At 43.7% G+C, this 12,299-nt stretch overlaps 1 protein-coding gene across 1 annotated transcript in view; it reads right to left on the bottom strand.

Annotated features, from left to right (window-relative positions):
* LOC122446581 (ral guanine nucleotide dissociation stimulator-like) overlaps positions 1-9,115 on the bottom strand; it is a 33,217-nt gene extending 24,102 nt beyond the window's left edge. The window contains exon 1 of the mRNA XM_043476988.1: positions 8,959-9,115. The gene's annotated coding sequence lies outside the window, so the exon portion shown is untranslated. The remainder of the gene's footprint in view (positions 1-8,958) is intronic.
* Positions 9,116-12,299: the final 3,184 nt, after the last annotated feature.

The following is a 12,299-nucleotide window of genomic DNA, read 5'->3' as shown; positions in this document are numbered from 1 at the left end:
AATATATTTTAAAGAAATTCCCTTAAGTTTATAAAATATGTTCTGAGGAAGTTCAACTGGAAAAGGACTCTTTTGAATGGGGCAGTCAGTCAGTTCAGTGGCTCAGTCATGTCTGACTCTTTGCGACCCCGTGGACTGCAGCACGCCAGGCCTTCCTGTTCATCACCAACTCCCGGAGTTTACTCAAACTCACGCCCGAGTTGGTGAGGCCATCCAACCATCTCATCCTCTGGTGATCCCTTCTCCTCCCATCTGCAATCTTTCCCAGCATCAGGGTCTTTGCAAATGTGTCAGCTCTGCACATCCGGTGGCCAAAGTATTGGAGTTTCAGCTTTGGCATCAGTCCTTCCAACAAATATTCAGAACTGACTGCCTTTAGGATGGACTGGTTGGATCTCCTTGCAGTCCAAGGGACTCTCAAAAGTCTTCTCCAACACCACAGTTGAAAAGCATCAATTCTCCAGTGCTCAGCTTTCTTTAGAGTCCAACTCTCACATCCATACATGACTACTGGAAAAACCACAGCTTTGACTAGATGGACCTTTGTTGGCAAAGGAATGTCTCTGCTTTTTAATATGCTGTCTAGGTTGGTCACGACTTTTCTTCAAAGGAGTAAGCGTCTTTTAAGTTCATGGCTGCAGTCACCAGCTGCAGTTATTTTGGAGCCCTCAATATAGTGTGTCACTGTTTCCCCATCTATTTGCCATGAAGTGATGGGACCAGATGCCGTAATCTTAGTCTTCTGAATGTTGAGCTTTAAGCCACTTTTTCACTCTCCTCTTTTACTTTCATCAAGAGGCTCTTCAGTTCTTCTCTTTCTGCCATAGGTGTGGTGTCATCGGCATGTCGGAGGTGATTGACATTTCTCCAAGCAATCTTGTTTCCAGCTTGTGTTTCATCCAGCCCAGCATTTCTCATGATGTGGCTGGAGCTGTGTAAACAAGATTTAGAAAGGCTAACTGGAAAATGAGTCAAGAGACATAGCCATAGATAAACCTACACACCTGTTTTCACCTTATCTATGACAAAAGAGACAAGAAGAGACAATGGAGAAAAGATAGTCTCTTCAATAAGTGGTGCTGGGAAAACTGGACAGTTTCATGGAAAAGAATCAAATCACAACAATCTCTAACACCACACATAAAAATAAACTCAAAATGGATTAAAGATCTAAATGGAAGACTAGGCACTATAAAAACGTTAAGAGGAAAACATAGGCAGAACACTCTCTGACATACATCGCAGAAAGATCTTCTATAAGCCACTTCCTAGAGTGATGAAAATAAAAACAAAAATAAAAAAATGCAGTCTAATCAAACTTAAAAACTGACCCCTGGGAGACAGTGTTCTCCTAAAATGAAAAGAGCCCACAGAAAGGAAGAAAAGATCTGCAAATGAAGTGACCAACAGGGGATTCATCTTCAAAATATGCAATAGCTCATGCAGCTCAACACTTAAAAAAAAAAACAAACAAACAAACTAATATCCCCAATCAAACAATAGGTGGAAGATCTAAAGACACATTGCTCCAAAGAAGGCATACAGGTGGCCAAGAGGAACATGAAAAGACACTGAACATCACTAATCATTAGAGAAATACAAATCAAAACTCCAATGAGGTATCAGCTCATACCACTCAGAATGGCCATCATCAAAAAATCTACAAACAATAAATGCTGCAGAGGGTGTGGAGAAAAGGGAAGCCTCGTACATTGTTGGTGAGAATGTACATTGGTACAGCCACTATGGAAAACAGTATCAGTTCAGTGCAGTTGCTCAGTTCTGTCTGACAGTATGAAGGTTCTTAAAAGACTGAAAATAAGACTTACCATATGATAGAGTCATCTTACTCTTGGGCATGTATCCAGAGAAAACCACAATTTGAAAAGATACATGTTCCCCAATGCCCGTTGCAGCACTATTTACAATAGCCAGAAGACGGTAGCAACTAAATGTTCCTCAATGGAGGAATAGAAAGAGAAGATGTGGCTCATGTTTACAATGGAATATTACCGACTCTTAAAAAGAACAAAATAATGCTATGTGTGCAACATGGATGAACCTAGAGATTGTCATCCTGAGTGAAGCCTGATAGAGAAAGACAAATATCATATGATGTCACTTACATATGGAATCTGAAAGAATGGTACAGATAAACCTATTTACAGACATAGAGTCTCAGATGTAGAGAACAGACATACGGTAGCAAAGAAGGGTGAAGGATAAATTAGGATCGACAAATACACTCTACTACACATAAAATACAGAAAGGCCTACTGGAGAGCCCAGGGAACTCTATTCAGTTCTTTGTAATAACCTACGTGGGAACAGAATCTAAAAACAGGGTGTATATATATATATGTAAAGAACTGATTCACTTTGCTGCACAGCAGAAACTAACAGCACTGCAAAGAATGATATGACAATGAAAATTTAAAATAATAACACAATGAATCAAGACACATAAATCTAAGAACTGAAAACACAGAACCTCATCTCTCTCTCACAATGATTAGAACCACTGTTCATTGTTCTGACCCTGATGCTTCCTCAGGATATACAGGATTTTAGCCAAGTGCCCTGGGGTTGGGGCCAATGGGTGGCTGGGAGGGAAGCAGACTCAGTGTTTTGGGGATAGAAGACAATGTGGGCTGGCCTGGGCTGTGCTGAGCAGATCTCCCCGTTTGGATGACTCCCACTGAGACCTACTGCCCACCTGAACACTGTCTCCCAGGGCTCAGGGACATACCCAGTGTCATAGGAGCAGATGATCTGCTACACAAACACTGACATCACAAGGAAGGATCAACATGATGGAAAAATAGCTCTGATCATGTTACACGGATTCTCCAAAGGCGTTTCAGAGAGAGAGTTATCTATAGATGGATGAGGGGGAGAGAAGAAGAAACAAAGGGGCTGGCACAGAATTTTACCCATCGATATCCAGCTGCTGCAGTGGGAAAGAACCCACCTGCCAATGCAGGAAACACATGAGATACGGGCTCCGTCCCTGGGTCGAGAAGATTCCTCTGGAGTAGGAAGTGGCAACCTACTCCAGCATTCTTGCCAGCAAAACCCCATGGACAGGGGAGCCTGGTCTACAGTCCATGGCATCACAAAGAGCTGGGCTTGACTGAGCGGCTGAGCACACAGGTGTGTCACAAGGGACAACCTTCAAACAGGGGCTCACCTTACATGTGTTACTTGTAATGGCTTTTCACTTGTTTCCAAATGAAACTGGAGATGAAAAGCATGGAAATATATTTTAAAGAAATTCCCTTAAGTTTATAAAATATGTTCTGAGGAAGTTCAACTGGAAAAGGACTCTTTTGAATGGGGCAGTCAGTCAGTTCAGTGGCTCAGTCATGGCTGACTCTTTGCGACCCCGTGGACTGCAGCACGCCAGGCCTTCCTGTTCATCACAAACTCCCGGAGTGTACTCAAACTCATGTCCATTGAGTCGGTGATGCCATCCAGCCATGTCATCCTCTGTCGTCCCCTTCTCCTCCCGCCTTCCATCTTCCCTAGCATCAGGCTCTTTTCCAATAAGTTGGTTCTTCGTATCAGGTGGACCAAATATTGGAGTTTCCGCTTCAGCATCAGTCCTTCCAATGGATATTCAGGATTGATTTCCTTTAGGATTGACTAGTTGGATCTCCTTGCAGTGTTGGCCATAAGCAGCTACACACTCCCCTCTGGTGGCCCTGTGAGAAATAGCAGGAGCACTGCAGGGCTCCATGGTTCTGCTGCCAAAGAGGCTAACAACCAGTTGCCATCTTCACAGTCTTGCTATGAGCAAACCAAATTCTGCAAGTCTCATTGTTTCAGGAGAGCCGTCTAGTGGAAATCACTGTCTTGACTATGACAGAATACATCACTCTCCAAGTGCAGAATTTCAGAGAGTGATGGTTGAGCCCCTGAGTTAGGCCCTGGGACCACAACAGAGAAGAGAGAGGAGGTAGCCACCTCTTGGGACCTGCAGGGAAAGGGTAGGAACTTGCTGGGTGGGATCACTTGCCTATACCCCAGCTCTGTGTGTCTAGCATAGAGATCAGTCTATCTAACCAAAGAATTTTCATAGCTTTCTTCTGAGTATGTTAACAAAATGTTTTAGAAATTTGGGAAACTATCATTCAAAATAGTCTGCATAATTTCACCTACAATTACATAGCATTTTAAAAAATGGGATTGCCTGATGTTACCGGTGACCTTTTCACTTCATATGAGTAATTATTCTATATATTTATAAATTTAAAAGATGTTAATTTAATAGCTACAAATATTCCTTATGATACCTTGTATCACAGGACCTGTTTCTACAGCTCCTGATGCCAGCTTCCTCTGAACGTATCTTGTTCATCTCTGAAAGTGGTGTCCAGAACCTATCAGCTCCAGGCAACGTCCAAATCTAGTATCATTCCTTGAATTTTCAAAGCAGGTTCTCTTTTATCCTTTCTGCTAGGACAGCAGGCCCTTCATACCATGTCTCCTCTCCTTTAAGAGCTCCTCCCAGACCAGGACACTGCTCAACGGATCCTCAGTCTGCTCTGTGCACAGTGCACATTGTATGGTAAATGTCCAATAGAGATTTGAAACACAATAGGTCTAAATGAGTTACTTGTTATTGCTGATGTCATCCTAAAATTGTAAATAAATTCCAGAAAACGATCAGTGTTACCTGAAGCGAAAAGACAGGGAACTGTCCGCAAGGTTTGCAAACTGGGGACACACAATTCTTGCCTGTAACTGAAAGCACATTCCCGGGGCTGAAGGGAGGGAAGAACTTTTAAAAAGCAAAAGCCCCAGAATGCTCAGCCGGGAGACTTGTGAGGGGTTAAATGGCCCTGTGCAGCCTGAGCACAAATCCTGGCAGCGGGACCGCAGTCTGCCACGACTGGCAGTCAATGGAACGTCTCCTTCAGAGTGCTCACAGGCAGGACCCTTAGCAGGATCAGAACGCTTCAGAGCTTTCGTTTGTGGTTTTCTAAGAACTCAGAACATTACTTCATCTCAGGTCTGTTATGACCTCATGACTCTGTTTTATTTGGGGTCTCTGTTAGCTAGAATGGGTCCATTTTCTATGCTCTCTTAAGGAATTTCTCTCAGTTTTACTTTTCCTTGGGGGTTACTATTTTATTTTTACATGGACAAAGTTGATTTTCCATGAAAATTCACTGCCCTTCCTGGGGCACACTACTGGAAGACTTCCCAGCTTCTTCCGTGGCCACAGGACCACATCATGGCCAATGAAGTAGGAGAGAAACTGATGTTGCATCCTGGCCTACTATAACCTCCCACAGGCATTTCTCCAAGTTCCTGCCCCTTCTACTGATGGATAGATGGGGATGAGATACTTGGGATGGAAGAGGCCAAGGAGAGGAGAAGTCTGGGCTCCTGAATGACCACATGAGCAAGTGCCGTCTCCCCAGGGTGAACATCCACTCAGCACTGTCATGTGGGAAACAGAGTGATGTGCTTCTGAAATTTTAAGTTATTTGATAATTCAGCATAAACTATTATATCCACAAAAATGTTCATCATAGGATGAACTTAAATAGCCATCAATCTAATACATTTAAATAACAAAAGTAAATTTTGTACCATTAATAGTTTTAACATCCAGTTTAACCTTGTTAATTCTGACTCGGTCATTTGAACTCAGAGAACTTCAATTCCTCAACATTTTAAATTCTGACCTTAATAAAAACTGCAGTAAGAATTATAATAATATTTGAAACACAGTGTAGAGAAAGTATTTTCAGGAGAAAACTTCAATAGGAGATTTTAATTCCTTGATCTTGATTTGAAAGCATAGCACAGCAAACTAGTTGTGGTTTATCCATATTTATTTCTAATTGAAAATATTTAAGTTGGGATTCATTTTAAAAACATAAATGATAGGTTTCTTAACTGCATCACAGCTGAATGACTATAAATATCCTTTTTGGGAGATTCTTTAGTGATCAGTACCTGTATGTGGTTGACTGACTTGGGTCAAATATCAGCTATCAGAAAATTTCAAAATGTTCTTTTCCTTTCATCAATTTTCAGTCAATAATACATTGAGTTTTATATGGGTTGGAACACTTCCACTACTGATGATTTCCCTAATGTTGCAAGAGGCCTTAAGATCAAAATTCTGGCATCCAGTCTATTTCTTTGAAGACAGTGATTAAGTTTGAGTCCAGTTTTTGCAACATTTGCCCCCAAGGCTCCACCACCCTCCCTTTCTGCCTAACTCAATAGAGAAGAAGACGTTCTCAGAGCTACTTACAAGGTTCAGGGAGATGAAAGCTACACAATGGATCTCGTCATGTGCCTAGGAATTGAAAGGATCTTTCCCATTCAAATATCCTGGTAAGGAACCACACTTCTAGTTTCTTTGGGAGTCAAGAAACATCAAGGAAAGGAAGTCTGTGGTTGGGAAATGAACATACGGCCAATCCATCTGAGAATCACTCCACCTCCTCCCCTTCCTCTGGGTGTGTGGTGCACGGAAAGAGCCCGCGGTCATCACCAGGTGGTTCTCCTTCTTTTTCCCTTAGAAGAGAAACTCAGCTTTATTGCCGACACCAATGCACCAAACTGAGCACTCGAATTTCTCTTGTGTACCTGTTGTCCATCTTTGAAATGTCTGCCATTATCTTCAACAGCGAAACAATGTTCTTCCTAATTATCAGAGTCAGAACTGCAGGGTTTTAAAAAGTCATTCCTGACTGTTTCAAGGGAAAAATTTGCTAACTCAAGAAACAATTTTGATAGAGAAAGACAACCTATCTCTGTGTTACAAAGCATAGTACTTTGCACCAATCACTAGTTTTAATTAGATTGTTTTGAAGCCTCCTAAGTAGGTACCTCTTTCACTTTCATCAAGAGGCTTTTTAGTTCCTCTTCACTTTCTGCCATAACGGTGATGTCATCTGCATATCTGAGGTTATTGATATTTCTCCTGCCAATCTTGATTCCCGCTTCTGCTTCTTCCAGCCCAGCATTTCTCATGATATACTCTGCATATAAGTTAAATAAGCACAGTGACAATATACAGCCTTGACAAACTCCTTTTCCTATTTGGAACCAGTCTGTTGTTCCATGTCCAGTTCTAACTGTTGCTTCCTGACCTGTATACAGGTTTCTCAAGAGGCAGGTCAGGTGGTCTCGTATTTGATGAAAGTGAAAGAAGAGAGTGAAAAAGTGGGCTTAAAGTTCAACATTCAGAAAACTAAATCATGGCATCTGGTCTCACCATTTCATGGGAAATACATGGGGAAACAGTGGAAACAGTGTCAGACTTCATTTTGGGGGGCTCCAAAATCACTGCAGATGGTGATTGCAGCCATGAAATTTAAAGACGCTTACTGCTTGGAAGGAAAGTTATGACCAATCTGGGTAGCATATTAAAAAGCAGAGACATTACTGTGCCAACAAAGGTACGTCTAATCAAGGCTATGGTTTTCCCAGTGGTCATGTATGGATGTGAGAGCTGGACTGTGAAGAAAGCTGAGTGCTGAAAAGTTGATGCTTTTAAACTGTAGTGTTGGAGAAGACTTTTGAGAGTCCCTTGGACTGCAAGGAGATACAACCAGTCCATCCTAAAGGAGATCAGTCCTGGGTGTTTGTTGCAAGGACTGGTGCTGAAGCTGAAACTGCAATACTTTGGCCACCTCATGCAGAGAGTTGACTCATTGGAAAAGACCCTGATGCTGGGAGGGATTGGGGGCAGGAGGAAAAGGGGACGACAGAGGACAAGATGGCTGGATGGCATCACCACTCGATGGACCTGAGTTTGAGTACACTCCAGGAGTTGGTGATGGACAGGGAGGCCTGGCGTGCTGCGATTCATGAGGTCGCAAAGAGTCGGACACGACTGAGTGACTGAACTGAACTGAACTGAAGTAGGTACCAACAAATGGCACATAAAAACCACAGAACGAAACCCAAACTATTCTCAGACAAAATATGCATTTTCTGGAAAAAAATCTGAGAATTCCCCTGGGTTAGATATTCAAAATTGCAAAAGGGGGCACCACAATTTCATGAAATGAACATTTCTCTGGATTCCAAAGTCTTCCCTTCAAACAAAATTTACCAAACAACCACCGAGCTCTTTGTAGATGCTAGAATTCGAAAATACTTTAGCATCTATGATTACTGTGCAGAAATAAACATTTTAAATGCTCCTTTAACTTAGAGTAATGCCGTTTCTCAATGGTCTGTTGCTGGAAAAGATGAACAGAAACAAAAACAAACTGTTCAAAAAGCCCTCCATACGCAAAAACATTAAAAGGCGGGGACTACTTTACTTGAAACTTTGCTTAGGTGCTAGCATGTCACGAATTACCCTCCTGGAAGCGCTCGGTGAGTTATCACAGTCAGTCAATAAAGCCCGAAAACACTGCGCGTGAAAGTGAACTTTAAGCCTTTGTACCTGATCCTTCAGAAGGCTTTAGGAAAGAGCACGGAGGCCCATCTGAACACCCGCTGCTGCCGGCGGCCAGCGAACAGGATCCCCGAGCTGTGCGCCCCCATCACCCGCGCGCATCCGGGGAGCAGAGACTCCTTCACACCTGCGGACCCACCGCGCCCGACGCACACCCGGCGGCCCCAATTTCGCGCTCCTCGGTGGCACCTCCCCGTCTCGGATCCGCGCACCCGAAGCGACGGGGCCCAGGCAGCGTCCGCAGGCCCAGAGGCCGCCCCCCGCGGTCGTGGGGCAGCCCCGCCGAGAGGAGACTCCAGAGGCGCCGGGCAGGGAGGGCTGCGAGCGCGCGGGGCGCCCACCGCTCCATGACCGCCTTGGGGCCCCGGCCCGGCGTCCTCACCCTGCGGCCGGTGGCGGTGACCCGGGAGCCGCGGACCGAGCGAGGCTCGCGCTCCTCTGGGCTGGAGGAGTGGGGGGCCGCTGGCCGTTGGGCAGGCGGGGGGCGCGCGGTGAGGGGCTGCGGGTAGATCTGCACTTACTCGTGTCTGCGCTGCTCCCCGGTCCGGGGCGTCTCGCACTGGGGACCGACCCGGTCTCCACCGTCCCTTCCCTCAGGACCGGCCCCGGGAGCTCAGGCGTCCCCACGCCCCCGCCCTCGCACCTGCCCCCGCTCACGCCTGCGCACTCGCTGGAGATGGAGCCGGACCTCGCAGCCACCCTCCACCCTCAGCACCCCTGACCTGGATATTACTGTTTATTTTTAATTTACTGTAACTGTTTTACTTGGGGTCAAAAATTTTTCAAATAAATAGCAAGGTTTCTTATCTAAATCATAATTTATGATTTATAGATGTGCCTTTTTAAGAGTTTCTTCTTTTTGTAAGATTTCTTGATGATCATTATTTGTACTTGGTCAACTGGTGGTCAACTGACCATCGATTTTCAGTTAGTAACACATTTATACCATGTGGAGTTTTCATTGGTGTTGATTATTTTTCCTAGAAATCACCATGATGGCCCACGTGTCCCTAAGTCAAACTGTGGGTGTCCAATAGGCCTACTTCTTTGATGACAGATACTCTTTTTTGACAGATACTCAGTTTTGACTCACCTTTTTGAACTGTTTTCCCAAAGAGTCCACCCTCTGGTCTCTCCACTTCATTCGAAAATAAAAAAGGATTTTCTCTCATCTCCTTCCAAGGTCCACGCAGATGAAAGCCACCAAATGGTTCCCAGTCACCTCCTGAGGAACTGAATCTTTTCCTCTCAAATATCCTGGTTAGAAACCACATCTCTCATTTCTCTGGGAACAAAGAAACATCAAGAAAAGAGAGTCCATGGTGGGGAAATGAACAATTCATCTTAAAATTATTCTGTCTTGAACTCTTCATCCTGGTATTTAGTGTAGGAAAAAAGCACTGAATTTCATCAAAGCACGAGAAATTTGACAGGTCAGTATTCATACCCAGTAAACAATTACTCTAGCACAAATGGATAACAGTAGTTTTTAGCATTATACTACTCTACACCACATTATAACATGACACAATTTACTTATGTTTCTCTTGGTGTGTATCAGGTCTTTTAGAGCATCATCAGAGAAAGGCTGACATTCAGCAACCATGCTGACTTCAGAGAAAAACCATTTCTTTTTATGCCATCAAGTTTAAAATGAATTGTTCAAGGAAAACACCATTAAGATATAGTCATGGGCTTCCCTGGGGGCTCAGTGGTTAAAAATCTCCCTGCCAATGCAGGAGACACAGGTTCGATCCCATATCCCTTGAAGCGACTAAGCCCATGCACCACAACTATTGAGCCTGTACTCTAGAGCCCAGGAACAGCAACTACTGAGCCCATATGCGGCAACTACTGAAGCGGGAACGAACGCTCTAGACCCCTGCTCCACAACAAGAGGAGCCACTGCAGTGAGAAGCTCCCACACCGCAACTACAGAGCAGCCGCTGTTTACCACAACTAGAGAAAAGCCTGTGCAACAAAGACACAGTACAACCACAAATGAGTAAGTAACATTATTTCTATAAAAGGTAGTCATGTCAAAGCTATCCTTGTCCATATAATTATTGCCTCGTCAATTAAAGCCCATCATTAAGCTTTAGCTCCACAGAATCTACTATTCTGACATGACATCCTGAAGGGAATCAGAGGTGGTCCCTGAGCCCTAGAGTGGACAGTCACACAGCAGGACAATTAAGGAGGCCAAAGCCCGTGAGAGGAGTCAGAGAAGATGGTAAGATTTGACCTGAGAAATACCTAGGACCAAGTCCATCCTGTCTGAGAGGTACTGTGGGAAGGCCAGCAGGTATACAGGGCCTGGCAGGGGAGGAGGCAGCTGATTTATGACGACCTCCTATTGGGACAGGTCTGGGAGAATCCCAGTTTCAAATACATTCTCAAATCTGTCAGGTCCTGATCCCAAATGTATTTATTCAGCAGTACTGGAACATCTACTTTGCCCAGTACTGGGCTGGAGGGCTGTAACAGTCAAAATCAAGGAGCAGTCTCTGCTCCCAGATGGCTGAGCAGTGGTGATAACAGAATGAACATTGTTGGAGGCAGAGTACCACGTCATTAACATCATAACCTTAGCTCTCTCCCAGAATTACTACAACCATCACTCATTATCTTAACACTGATGTTGCTTAAAATAATCAAAATTTTAGCAAAGTTCCCCCAAGAGGGTAGACTCAGTGCTTTAAGGATAGGAGACAGTGTGGATGGACCTGACCCTGGCTGTGCTGAGCAGATCTCCCCGTTTGGATGACTCCCACTGAGACCTACTGCTCACCTTCACACTGCTTCCCGCTGTCTTATAAGCAGTCCACTTACTACTGAAACATTCACGTCACAAAGAAGTAGGAACATGATTGAAAAATATCTGATATGGTATGTAGATTATCAAAAGATGGGTTACACAGATGTTTACAGATGGATATAGAGAGGAAGGGACAGAGGTGGACGAAGAAGGGGATTGGACACATAATTTTACATGTCTACATGTCCCAAGGTAAAACTTAGTCAGTGGCTCACTTTATGTTTGTCATTGTAGTGAATTTCCATTAACTTCCAAATAAGATTAAAGAAGAAAAGCAAATCAATATACCTTAAAGAGGTCCTGTAAGTTTATGAAACGTGTTCTGATGAAGGCTAACTTGGATCAGTTGTGAATGGGACAGTGTTTGTCAGAAGCAGCCACACTGCCCTCTGGTGGCTTTTCTCAGAAATGGCAGGAGTGCTGCATGGCTCCATGATTTTGTCAGCAAAAAGAAGTAAACATTTACACTTGCCACAGTCACAATCTTACAATTAGAGCAAACCAAACTCTGTAAGGCTCAGTGTTTTGGGGGTGTCTGTCTTCACACTGTCTTGAGGACTTGAGCCAGGACCTGGGTCCACAGCACAGAGGAGAGAGGAGGTTGTTGCCACCTCACCAGCAGAGAGACGGTGGGAACCTGCTAGGATCACCTGTCTACACCCAGCTCTGGGTGTGGTGGATAGAAATTAGTCTATCAAATCAAAGCAATTTATGATACTTTTCTGTTTATATTAGTAAGACAGTTTAGAAAACTACAAAACTATCATTCAACATATACGTATGATTTCATCTAAATTTACACAGAATTCTAAAAAATGGAATTACCTTACCTTACTGGTCTCTTTTTCACTTAATATGGGTAGTTATTCCATCCACTTGTAATTTTAGAAAATGTGAATTTAATGGCTGCAAATATTTAAGAAAATTGGAGATTTAAGTGAACATTTCATGCAAAAATGGACACAATAAAACACCATAAAAGACAGAAATGTAAAGACGTAATAGAAACAGAAGAGATTAAGAAGAGGTGGCAAGAATACACAG

Source organism: Cervus canadensis, chromosome 8, assembly GCF_019320065.1.
Source record: "Cervus canadensis isolate Bull #8, Minnesota chromosome 8, ASM1932006v1, whole genome shotgun sequence".
NCBI lineage: Eukaryota > Metazoa > Chordata > Mammalia > Artiodactyla > Cervidae > Cervus > Cervus canadensis.
This window is presented reverse-complemented; position numbering and strand designations above follow the sequence as displayed.